General features: G+C 33.4%; 1 long non-coding RNA gene across 1 annotated transcript; it reads left to right on the top strand.

Moving 5' to 3' along the window:
* Positions 1-9501: 9501 nt before the first annotated feature.
* LOC117907948 lies at positions 9502-10472 on the top strand. The gene is made up of 2 exons (XR_004650093.1): positions 9502-9643; positions 10243-10472. It is a non-coding gene; the product is annotated as an uncharacterized LOC117907948 (long non-coding RNA).
* Positions 10473-13937: the final 3465 nt, after the last annotated feature.

Raw genomic sequence — 13937 nt, 5'->3', positions numbered from 1 at the left:
TACCTTAGGTACTACCTTAATAGCCTTCATGTACTACCTTAAGGGACCTTAAGTACTACCTTAGTTAAAGTTGGGTTCTACCTATCCCAAGCCTCAAACCTTCCTTTGTGACCCTTAAGACCATGCTATTATGTGATTCTCTTGTGTGGGCAAGTGGTTCACCTTTGGTTTTTTTACGGATTGTACCTTAGGTACTACCTTAAGGGACTTTAGGTATTACCTCAGTTAAAGTTGGCTTCTAGCTATCCCAAGCCTCGGATCTTAAATCCCACACATTACTTGTTATATTTTAAAATTTGTAGTTTATCATCACTGTTATTATCCTACAATGTGGTACACATGTTTGAATTATATATGTTTTGTACTATATTTTTCAATAGTTATTAGTTGATTGATTATCAAAAATTAACCAACAACAATTATGTGATCAGATGACAAACAAACAAACATATTATGTAGTGTTTGATGGGTAGTAGACATGGAGTGTGTGATTCTTGGGTTGAATGTCAAAAGAATGAGCTCCTATATAAGAGGAGTGTTTACAAATCATATACTTCTAGAGAGGAAGTTGTCCAAGCTTGGGTGTTCTATGCACCAAGATGGAAGAGAAGTGATGAATGCTTATCTATTGGGAAACCAAAGTTTGAACTTGCAGTTGATGATCAACATTCCTTGCAAAATATTTCATATACATATGTAATCACTTTCTTTGTTGGCTTCTTTGTAGCATGTGTTTTGCTTATTGTAATATCTAGTTTAACATAGGTTGTGGAAATGTGTTATGAATATCAATGTGTAGTCATGTATTTGTCGTAGTGTTCACATGTACTATGTGATTATTATTATCTACTTTGTTAAACTGAAAATGCTCACTCAAACGTTTGGAGCATAAAACAATTTGTTCATTAAAGGTTACAACATTACAGAAATTGAGAATTTTTGACACATCATATGCTTTGGAATAAATTTTTTTTGAGCTGTAAAGCTAACAACTATATCTATGGAAATTAAATTTTAGTATTTTCCAAATTTAAATTTAAGCTAATATGTACAAATTTTGTCAATATAAGCTATGATAAATTTCTAATTATTTAAATTATGTTTGTTTCTTTTGATATAAATTATATTTGGATAATGCAAAATTAATGTAATTAAAAATTATAAAAAACATATCATACTAGTGGATTCACTAGACAATAAAATTTAATCATGGACAATAAAATGATAGGAACTCTTTTAACTTTTCACTATGAATGTAATACTGGATTCACTGGTAAGGGTACTATGCTAAAATTGTCATACCATACTAGTGGCAACTTCATTTGTTGGACACCTAGAACTGCAAGAAGACTTTGTAACCACATTATAACCACATTGTACTTTTACGACATTGTTCTTATCTTAATTCAATTTTTCTAACCCGCACCTACATTTAACATATGGTTACATTTTCATACTTTTATGGTATTGTTGCCTTTAATCATAATATTTTTTGTGCCTTAATCGTGTTATTTATATCATAATCACATTTTACATAGATTGATCACATTTTTTATACCTTAATTCCTTGATCACATTTTGTTACCTTAATACATCTTTTATACCATAGTAACATTTATTATTCTATAATCACATTACTTGTATCTTACTCATAATTTTTGTACTTTAGTTCATTGTCAAACTTTGTCCTACCTTCATTATACATTTTATACCTCAATTATATTTTTTGTACCATGATCACATTCTTTATACCCGAGTTTATCTTTATCGTATTTTTACAAATTATTCATATTTTTTTAGCTTTCACTAATATTTATATTTCGAGCCATTTGTTTATTTATTTTGTTAAATAAGTCTTGTTTCATTGAACTTATTTTATATTTTTTAAAAATTTAAAATTTAGTAAAAATTTCCGAATACCTTAATTTTTTTAAAAATAATTTATATATATTACTGTTATTTTAAAAAAAATAAATTATAAAGTAAAAGAGAAAAAGTACCTACACCCAAAATTCCATCCAACAACCCACCAAATTTTAGGTGAAAAATTAAAGCATTTTTATTAGTCATCCATGCTTTGAATTCAATTTCAAAGTCGAGATTATTTAAAATAATTTGAATTTTATTTCAAACTAACATTTTAAAATTTTGACCTTATCCACTTCATTATTCTAGTCTACAACGTAACACGCATTTTATAATATTTAATTAATTAATTAATTTTTATTTTTTAAAGAATATTTTGACTGAAATTTCTAGATTCCCATTAGATAATACCTGTGAATTTAAAATAATTACTACCAATATATCAAATATTACACACATCATATTTTGTTTCAGATTTTGGGAAATTGATTACTTTATGGGTAATTAGAGTATTCTGGATTTGGGTTGCCCTTTTTGGGCATTGTAGTATTGGGCCCAATCATCGGTTCAGAGTGAGGATAAGAAGGAATTGAGTAAACTTATAAATTGGTTATAAAGTTGATTAATTTCTGATACAGAACAAGGTATGCCGTAGTGGTTGATCATTTTGCGTTGCATATCCATTACAAACTCAGAATCCTCCTGCTCTAATTGCAATTATGCCTTTACTTCTCAGTTCTGCAATAATCGGTTTTCCATCTTCAAATCCTTTATCCTTACAACAACATCAAAAAGGAATGTGATAGTCAGGTTTATGATTAAACTTACATAATGATGGATATATAAATGAAACACAAATGCAACTCTTCAGGATAGAATAAGAAAAAAACCATTCCATTCCTATGCAATTCTGTAATTGTCTTTGCGGAATCTATTTATTGGAATGATTTTAAGAAAAAATCTTCAGTTGGTCATATAGTTTCTATCATTTTCTTAAACAAGTTGTATGATTCCAAAGTTTCTATCCTCTCGCTCCTTTCCCAATAATTCCTTGATGGAAAAGGGAAAAAATAAATAAATTAAAAACTACAAATAGAACATTAGTAACTACGAGAATTCAGATACTTGGATGATCCTATTGCATATTAGGAATGGTTGAGTAGTACACATATCTAAGATTTGGTGGCTTTATTCCATGCATAATAGTTTGAATAATAAAATGAATATGAAAAGAAACAACAAAACCATTATGATAAACAAGTTGGTAACTCATGTGTATGTAGTCCGAAATCTAGAACTTCCTTTCTTTCTATCTGAAAATCATAATACAATCAAAGTTTTCTCAAGAAACAATCACTTGTGTACTGAGAGGAGCTCACCCAAAAAAGGAAAAAGAAAACAACAAATATATATAGAAAAAATTAGTACTAGAATGCAACAAAACTGAAACATTCACAAAGTTTGAAAAAATGATAGTTTTGCCATGGCTGTCTACAAGGGGAGGAATTCGTAGGAGAATTTCTTTGTTGGTTCCAATGAATAAGACATGAAATGGTTTTAACTGCTATTGATCAAATTTCAATTACTTTCTCTAAATTTTCTAATAGGGTTTCTACCATCCACAGACCATGTCAGAATTTCATGATAGTAGAAAAAACAATAGTCCAATCAAACAGGTTTTATCACACATGTCATCGCTTCATTAAAAGCCGAATGAGGATCACGATCAAAGCAACAAATATAATATTTTTCTAACTTTTCATCGTATGTCTTCATACTAACAATAAGTTAATACCTTAAAAAACCTAATAACAATCACCTTCTAATTCTACACCCACTTCCTCCCTATAACAAATACCCAAAATCATGATGAAATTCTTGTATGCGGTAAATAGGCATGCTATGATTAAAAATGGAATCTAACCCATTGATCCGGCCAAGTAATCTGATCACTACTCGCAGTTAGAGATATTTTAGTCTAATGAATGATGCATTGATGCGGGGAAAACAAAAATCAGGCAACAACCATGTAAGAAAACAGATGAAAACATGAGATCCAACATGGAATTTTCAGTGTGGAAGAGAAATAGCCGACTGGGTGGTTACCATAAACGTCTAAACCAAGTAGAATAGCAAGCATTAAATCAGAATGGCCTGATACATAGGCATTGAGGCCTCCAATTTCTGTAACAATCCCAACTCTACTGTTGGAGCTGAGGGTTGGTGGATTCTCACAGCAATGAGGGCCCAACATTTCTTCTTGGCATTCCAGCAGAGTGAATGAGCGGGTGACAGAGACGTCGAGCCTTACGGAATGGTATATGCTGATGAGCCTCTCTGGTTATCTGAAACGAGTCCTTAGCATCCACTCAAGGGATACTCGTGAAAATTACGTCTTAACTACTTACTTTTAAAAAAAGATGGTAAATTATTACCTTTTGCTGTTAATGACAGAGAGGGTATGAACAATTTCATTGAATATGACAGAAAGGGTGACCCAAATCCTTTGCTTTGTCACAATCTTAAAAAAGAGCAGCAACACTGCAACATAGGTTGTGATTACAAATGAGTACTCAACAAATCTTTTGTTTGGAAACTTGGAATGTTTCCAACTTGTTTTTTATGTTTCTAAATATTTTTTTAAAATAAATTTTATATATTATTATATTTTCAATTATTCTTCATATTTATCCTATTATATTTTTTAAACAAATCTCAAAAAACAAATGTAAATAATTAACCACTACTACAAAAAATGTAATTTATGACGTTTTTTTTCTTGACGCTTATATAAAGTGCCATTATTTATTCTAAAAAATGGGTATTAATGACGCTTGCATTATCTTGGCGCTTTAATGGGAGAAATAATGACGTTTTTAAATAATGACGCTTTTTTAAGCGTCATTGTACAATGAATTTAAAATAATGACACTTTTTTAAGTGCCATTGTAGGAGAACCTCAACCTTGGCGCTTTTAAAAGCGTCATTGTACAATGCATTTCAAATAATGACGTTTTTTAGTGCCATTGTAGGAGAACCTCAACCTTGGCGCTTTTAAAAGCGTCATTTTCTGTTCATTTTATAATTACTCACATTTTTCAATTAAAAAAAAAGTGATAAACGTTATAAACCCTTTTCTATACCCGATGCCCACACTCAAGTCATTACCAACTCTGTCTCTAACTGAACCAGCAAGCTCCAGCCAATTTCGAAAGCTAGGGTTTTTTTAGATTCGTAGGTTGGGAGAGGCAAGAGGCAGCAAAGGCAGGTGCCTTCGGTTGAAGAGGTAAGCAAGGAGGAAAGGTCGAAGAACCAGAGGAACAGAGGAAAGAAAAGAAGGGAGAACAAAAAACCCTGAAGAGAGAGTTGTCGGGTACGAGCCCATATGTTCTCGTTTTCCCATGGATTCACATTCTTCACTATTGATTTCTGGGATTTGAGTGTGAATGCTTGCAAATCTGTTGTGGTTTTTGTTTATTATTAGTTATTTTCTTGGTTTGCATCTCCGATAAAAAGCCTCTGTTTTTAGGCTCAGTTGTGTCTCTCCTCTGTTTTTGTTCTCTGGTTCTTATGTTCTCTAGAAGATTTGGAAAGGGTTCTGGTGTGTTGTTCCATTTGTGTACAATGGTTCATGCCGAAAGGAGCTTGCTTTCCATGGAGTTGTAGGTACTGCCTATAACTTGTTTGATGAAATGCCATTTCTAGATATGGGCTCTTGGAATGCCTAGAAAGTTTTTCAACAATTTTTATTAAGGGATGTAGTGTCTTGGAACTCAATAATTGCTGCCTATTAAGCAGAATCATGTGGCTTTTGGAATAAATAAAAAAATTTCTTCAGGGGGCGCTGCTCCCTTCAACCCCCGCGAGCTGACCGGGCAGCTCGATCCCCGCGAGCTGACCGGGCAGCTCGACCCCCGACATCCCAAGCGAAGTGCAACATTTACTACTATTTAAGCATCACAATCTGACATAGGCTTCATTGCTTATGTTACAAAAGATGCTATTCAACTTCATTTTTAAATGGGTTACACAACATGTTATCTAATTAATAATAACGTCATGTTTGGTTCATCTATTCAATAAACTAATTGAGATTTGACACCCCACTTATGACCACAAACTAGAATGGTCACCCCAACATAAGTAGAACACATGTCAAGGTGCGGCTTAACTCTACTTTAGCCTTACTTGGGAAATCTACCCAAGTCTAAGCCTAAAAACAAAATGAAAAAAATATCATGATATTATATTAATACAAATTATATGTATCTATATTGATTATCTAATTAATCAAGACTCTAAAAAATGAGTAACTTTGATAAATCATTTTGGGGGTTGGAGATGAACCAATTTTAACATGAACTTTATGTAGTGGGTCTTTAATGGATTTAGCCAAGTTTGTGAACTTAGGCCTACAATGTGATGCTTACAAACAATATTTTCCTATTCTCACCATTGCAATTGATATGAATAATTTATAATACATAACTAGATGTAATATTTTAATAAGTATTTATGTTTTAGTTTTAATCAACTATGCATGCATGAAACCTTAGAATTCCCGTTCAAGTATCATTGTGAGACAGAAGTTTCTCTTATTACATACTAAGACAATAAGTTGTCAAAATGTGAAATGTGGGTATATTTAAGCCAGTTTCAAGTTGACAACTACTAAATTTGTCTTCCATGTGATAAAGATCTTTTCTCTGCAAATGATGTTTGAATTGTCCAGTTGGACAGTGTAGGAAAACATGATATCTATGAAGTTAATTGCTTGTTCTTAATTCAATTTTTAGAAAATTTGGTAGTCTTTCTTCTTGTTCTCTGGGTGCATATTTGGACAAGGTCACATATTGTGCCTTATCCATTTTGTGTACTTGGAGAACTATAGGGAAATGCTGCCGAAATTTCTTTAAAATGAATTTAAGTATATTGGCAATTGACACATAGGGATTATGTATTCCTATATGGGATAGGAACCACCACCAAATTAAGGATGTTGGAGATGTTAGAATGCCTAAATCATGTATAAATCACTTGCTTCTATTCATTCGAATCTTAGTTCCATTTGTTAATTGTTTAAGTTCATGGTATCATTGTCTCATGTGGTTATGTGTTTTTAAAATTTTCAAACTTGGTGTATTCAATAATATAAGAGAAGACTAAAAGTTAGATCTTGCTTTTCATTCCTATTCATGAATAAAGCAAACATCATGAATGAACTAAGATCCATTTTTTATGCTAATATTGAATAACCTAATATACTAATTATGTTTCTTGTCATATTGCTTATTGTTAGATGACTTGCACATTGTCGTTTTTTGGATTGGTCTAAGTTTTGTGACAATGTGGGAAATTTTAATTTGGTAGATTATATATTTTAAGCCTATTAATAGGATTTTATTAATAACTTTAGTTGTTGGTGGTATCTAGGACTTGTGTTTATTGTACATCAAATGGATCATTCTTGGATGTCAAAGGATAGGAGATCAAAGGATTATGCAGATGGGGTAGAAAGCTTTATTGCATTTGCATTACAATATTCCACATATAAAAACTCCATTAAATGTCCATGCCTTCAGTGTGGTAATATGATATTCCACACTCCTCAAAAAATTAGAGAACATTTATTCTTCTATGGAATTGATCAGAGTTACCATACATGGTATTGGCATGGAGACGCTGCTCCAAGTGGACCACCAACTAGTAGGGCAGAATGGCATCATACAGTTGAATTTAACGATGTGGATAGTACAATAGAAATGGTTCAAGTTGCATATGATGATCGTAAGAATGACCCAAAATTGTTTGAAACATTACTTGAAGATGCTCAAAAACCTTTATATCCTGGTTGTAGAAACTTTACAAAGTTATCTGCATTGGTCAAATTATACAACCTGAAAGCACGATATGGATGGTCTGATAAAAGCTTTTCAGAGCTTTTAAGTATTCTTGGAGATATGTTGCCTCTAAACAATGAGTTGCCTCTGTCTATGTATGAAGCAAAAAAAACATTGAATACATTGGGAATGGAATATGAGAAAATACATGCATGTCCCAATGATTGCATATTGTATAGAAATGAGTTGAAGGATGCAACTTCTTGTCCTACTTGTGGAACTTCAAGGTGGAAGTTAGATGGAACAGGTACTAAAAAGAGGAAGGGAGTCCCTGCAAAAGTAATGTGGTATTTTCCTCCTATTCCAAGATTTAGAAGATTGTTTCAGTCCCCAAAAATTGCAAAAGACCTCATATGGCATGCTCAAGAAAGAGAATTTGATGGTAAAATGCGTCATCCATCTGACTCCCCATCATGGAAGCTAGTTGATCACAGATGGCCTGATTTTGCTTCAGAACCTAGAAACCTTAGACTTGCCATTTCAGCAGATGGTATAAATCCTCATAGTTCAATGAGCAGTAGACATAGTTGTTGGCCTATTATAATGGTCATTTACAACCTTCCTCCTTGGTTGTGCATGAAAAGGAAGTTTATGATGCTATCTTTATTAATATCAGGTCCGCGACAACCTGGAAATGACATTGATGTTTATTTAGCACCATTATTGGATGACTTAAAAATGTTGTGGGATGTAGGGGTTGAATGTTATGATGTGCATCAGCAAGAGGTCTTTACATTAAGAGCTGTTCTACTATGGACAATCAATGATTTTCCTGCATATGGTAACTTATCTGGTTGTGTAGTTAAAGGATATTTTGCATGTCCCATATGTGGGGAAGATACATACTCTCATAGATTGAAGCATGGGAAAAAGAACTCATATACAGGTCACAGAAGATTTCTTCCTTGCAACCATCCTTTTAGGAAACAAAAGAAGGCATTTAATGGTAAACAAGAGTTTAGCTCACCTCCGCAACCATTAAGTGGAGAGGAAATCCTAAGGAAAATTGATGTCATTTCTAATTCATGGGGAAAAAATAAAAACTCCCGAGGCAAGTTGAATGTCAATACTACAAATTGTTGGAAAAAGAAGTCCATATTCTTTGATCTTGAGTATTGGAAATACCTACATGTTCGTCATAGCTTGGATGTAATGCACATAGAGAAGAATGTTTGTGAAAGCATCATTGGTACCTTACTCAACATTCTAGGTAAGACGAAAGATGGACTTAATTCTCGCCTAGACCTGCTAGAGATGGGCTTAAGGTGTGAATTGGGGCCAAGGTTTGAATCAAATCGAACTTATCTCCCACCTGCATGTTATACGTTATCTAAAGTGGAGAAAAAGGTTTTTTGCCAAACTTTATCACAATTAAAGGTTCCTGAAGGTTATTGCTCTAACATGAGAAACCTTGTGTCAATGGAAGACTTGAAGCTTTATGGTCTTAAATCGCATGACTATCATACATTAATGCAACAGTTGTTGCCAATGTCATTACGATCCCTTTTGCCAAAGCATGTAAGACATGCTATTTGCAGATTGAGCTTTTTTTTCAATGCTCTGTGTAGCAAAGTGGTTGATGTGTCTACACTGGATAAGTTACATATTGACTGAAAAACTGAAGGCCTTAAAGTCTATAATATCTTGTACTTCCATTTTCTTTTACATAAAAAATAGGAAGTTAGTTTAAGACTTCTTACAAATAAGCCTATGGAAGAAGGAAATAGCACCTCTTACTAATTGGTTGTTAAATTGTTTATTATATATTCTTCAGGTTGTACAAAAAGGCATAGGTCATTCTATTAACAACGTCACTACTGCTCTTGATGAAGGACACCCACAAACAATTCAAAATATATCATCAAAAGAATTTTGAGGTAACATGTTGTGGTTATTGTAAGTTTTATGAATCAATTCCATGTTTAGAGATCATTTCATGCAAGTTCCATATTTAGATAATAGATATCCTCATATTATTAAATGTTGATATACTAATACAATAAGAAGAACATAGATATTTTAACACAATTTTATAATTTTACATAAATATGTTAATTTACAATTTTATAATTTTTTGGACTTCTAGTTTTTTTTTGTTTTTTTTTTCATTCCTTAGTTCCTTCTCATGCAAAACATCTAATGTCTTGTACAACCTATAAGAAGAATGAGAAGATGTTCATGGTTGAAGTTTCATAAATAAGATAAAAATCATACCAAAATAGTCAATGAGATAAATTTTTTTTTTTTCTATTTTTTTTTTTAAAAAAAAACAGAATAAGAGTTCTAAAATATTTAGAAATTTGGTGTAATAAAATTATTGGAGTTTGTTGAGTTTGTTTGATATTTTGAAATTTATTGCAATGGAAGAAAGATATTTTGGAAATTTAAAAATTGGCATATACACATTTCATTTACAAAGTTGCTTCTTAACTATTTGTTAATACTAATAAATATGTAACCCTCAATTATTTTGCAGATTGAGCATCTAGAAAGTGAGTTACAACCATCCTTTTGCACTTGGAAGAAAAATGATGTAAAGCTAGATGTAGTGAAGGTTATGAACAATTCAAAGTTGAAGAAGAAGTTGTAAAATTGTTGGTTTTAGTTGTTGATTATGTATGATGTTTATGGATAAATTGTAATAGTGAAAAAGGAAGACCATATTTGATACTTTTTGTCAATGGAGATTCTTAAATTAAGTTTTCATTATTAATTTAATTGTTGATAGAAAATTATAAAACAGGGCATAATTAGGACATTTTAATTTCTGGGCTATTAAAATTTTATATGAGATAAGATGACGCTTTTTTAAAGCGTCATGCTTTACTTGAATAACAGAATATGACACTTCTCAAAAGCGTCAAGGTTGATGTTAAAAAAACATGACATTTTTTTTTAGTGTCAAGGTATAAAATGCTATACGATGACACTTATTATGAGTGTCAATGTTGCTCCTACAAATAAAAAGCTACAAGATGACACTTATATTGAGTGTCAATGTTGCTTCTACTTATACAATGACACTTTATTAAGTGTCAACATTGCTCCTACAAATAAAAAGTTATAAGATGACACTTATATTGAGTGTCAATGTTGCTTCTATCTATACAATGACGCTTCATTGAGTGTCAATATTGACATGAATGAAATTATTAACATATGATGACACTTATAAAGCGTCAATGTTTCAAATAATGACACTTACTATGAGTGTCATGGTTGACGTGCAAAGAAGATGACGCTTCTAAAAAGTGTCAACGTATGCGATTTAAAAAGATGACAGTCTAATATATGACGCTTTTAAAAAGCGTCATCTTATATCTATCTTGACACTTAAAAAGCGTCATCTTTTGACATTTTCCTTGTAGTTAACATATATTCTCATAAAACACCATGTTTCTATTTTCAACAACAAAAAACTAGCTCTATTTGGGAAGGATTTTCAAAAACGGTTATGAAAACTAGTGTTTGAGAACTATTTTTTAAAGCTATTCTCTAATGTTTTGTAGAACAAAAGTATGTATGGGAGCTTAAAATGTTCTTAACATGTTGTTTATACTTTTAAATATTTTTTAAAATAACATTTATTTGTAATGCTCTATTTTTAATCATTTTTCATATTTGTATAATTATTTTTAAAAACTAAGTAAAAAAAACTAAAAATAACTAAAAAAATGTTATAATAAAACACCTTATTTTCTATTTTTAAGAAGAAACAACAGTTTCCTATTTTCTAAATGTCAAATATGTTTTTCTATTTTTTAGAATAGTTAACAAAAAGATCCTTATTTTCTATTTTCTGATTGTCAAACACCCTAATTTGTTCTTCTAAAAAATTGAAAACTATTTTTGAGAACAGATAACAAACAGGCCCTAAGATTTTGTCACAATTTTGATAATATTTAGAATTTAATTAAAGTTCAACCTCGTTACCCTATAAAGGATGTAAACCATGCTAAATAATCCCCAAATTCATATCACGTAAGCATACAAAGTTCTAAAAGTCAAAAGGCCAACCGATCATTTGCTAGAAAATAAGAAACTAGAATACAATGACATTTTGTTATGATTTTGAAAAAATTCAAGATAATCTAAAAATTCCAAGATCGTTCACCAAACTTCCAAATTCCAAACAAATGATGAAATTCAAGAAGTGTATTTTGACACAACCAAATTGGTAGCAAAAATGACAAAACCTTGGTATTGTGAACTAGAAACCAAATAAAAGTCAACATTGAACTAGGAACTCTGAGTGACTATAAGTTGCAGAACTGAATAAAATTCATAAAAATTGTTGGCTAGGATCCTTCAGTCATTCTAACCTAGATGATTCAGGCAATGGGGGCAAAACCTAAAAGAGATCAATGCAATGAGAGGGGGAAGGTGTTGGTTTGCGATTGAGTCGAAGACGTTTGAGGTTTTAGTAGAGGAAGTTAGAGGGAAGATACGAGGTACCATTGTGGAAAGGAGCAGAGGTTTCTCTTCCTGGATCATATTTGGGGTGACAAGTTTGAGAAAGTTTTTGGAAGGTCTTGAAGAATGCTGTAGGGAGGAAAGGAAATGAAGATTAGATAAAGTGTGGGAGGAAGAAGGTAGAAAGTTTAAAGTGGAAAGACGTGAAAATGGGTCGGGGAGATTCATCCTTTGTTCTATGATTGATGTAGAGGCTAAGAGGTTTTGTGTAGTTGTCCCCGAAGGAAAGGGTTTGATAGGAGGATGGGCCTTGTTTGTTGAGAAACTTAGGGTTTTAGGGGTAGATACATTTGAGGATATGAAGGTGGAAGAAGTTCATCGAGGTGAATCAAAGTCGAAAGTGGTGGCAATAGAGAAAATGGATGGAAGATACCAAGAAAAGAAGGTGCAGAGTACGAAGAAGACTTTTGTGGAAGTGACTAAGGAGCAAGCTGGAAGGCAAGGTGAAGGAGAAGCTTTATGGCTTCAAGTTGGAGGGAGAGGGTTGAGTGACAGGAAGGAAGAATTGGGTCGGTGCCTTGTTGGAAGTTGGGGTGCTGGATCAGTGGGGGAGTCGGAGTTGCAGTCGGTCAAAGAATGGGGGGTGCACAGTTGGAATATAAGAAACAGATTGAAGGTGAAGAGTATGGGAGGTCCCTTCATGCTGCTGGAATTCGAAGATGAAAATGAGGCAGAGAGAACACTAAAGAGGGGGACACAAAGATTTAATGACAAAGTGTTGCATTTAGAGAAATGGAGCGTGGAGGCAGGATGCTTAAAGGTAGGAAGCCTAGTTGAAAATGTCTGGGTAAGAGTGGTGGGACTCCCACTTCATTGTTGGAGTGAAAAAGTTTTTAAGAGAGTAGGGGACTGTTGTGGAGGCTTTGTGGAGGTGGATAGAGAAACAAAGAATTATTCTCAGATCTAGTGGGCCAGAATTTTGGTAAAGAATAGGGGTAATTTATTTCCGGGAACTATGCACTTAGTGGTAGATGATTACTGCTATGATTTACAGCTGTGGTGGGAGAGGCTACCATGGTTTTCAAAGGTGTTGCCGATGAAGAAGATGACAGGGGGGAGGGGGGAGAAGGAGAAAGCAAGGGAAGAACGGGAAGTGGGCTCACGCGAGGAGAGTAGGAGTAGCAAAAGGAAAGAAAGTTGGCGTGTTGCAGAGGATGTGAGGGCAGACTCAGCCAGAAAAGATGGAGGGGAAGAAAAGCCTATTGAAGATGGGAAGTCTGGTACAACTGTAGCTTTTTCAGTTGTAGGAAAGAAGTATGGAGGAAAAGGGAAAGGAATGGTGGGCTTAAATGAAGGGGTTATTAAGCCCAACAGTGAAGGCTCTCAAGACCAGCTGGACTGGGCTTCAAAAGTGAAGAAAAAGCCCAATGGACCGCGGGACTACTGGGAAGAGGGGCAGTCCAGTGGAGTTTCAGGGCGGGCCTACAGTGCTGGCAATTTAAATTCCTTTTGGGTTGGGCCGGATAGGGAGGATTGCAGGCCCAATATGGTTATGAGAGAAGGACAGTCTTTTGAGGCCTTGTGGGCTGGCACTTCTTTTAGGCCCACAAAGGGAAGTATTTTAAAAGAAGCTAGGGCTTCTTTAGGACAATCGCGTTCAGAGATTTGGTTCGAAGAAGAACTCTTGCCCAGCGGGATGCCGTCTACAGCGAAGAGAAGCGATAAACAAAGGGCTTCCCTTGCGGACGAGTGGCTGAT

This window comes from Vitis riparia, chromosome 18 (genome assembly GCF_004353265.1).
Source record: "Vitis riparia cultivar Riparia Gloire de Montpellier isolate 1030 chromosome 18, EGFV_Vit.rip_1.0, whole genome shotgun sequence".
NCBI classification, from domain to species: domain Eukaryota; kingdom Viridiplantae; phylum Streptophyta; class Magnoliopsida; order Vitales; family Vitaceae; genus Vitis; species Vitis riparia.
Note: the sequence above shows the minus strand (reverse complement) of the source record. Positions and strands in the feature narration are given on the sequence as shown.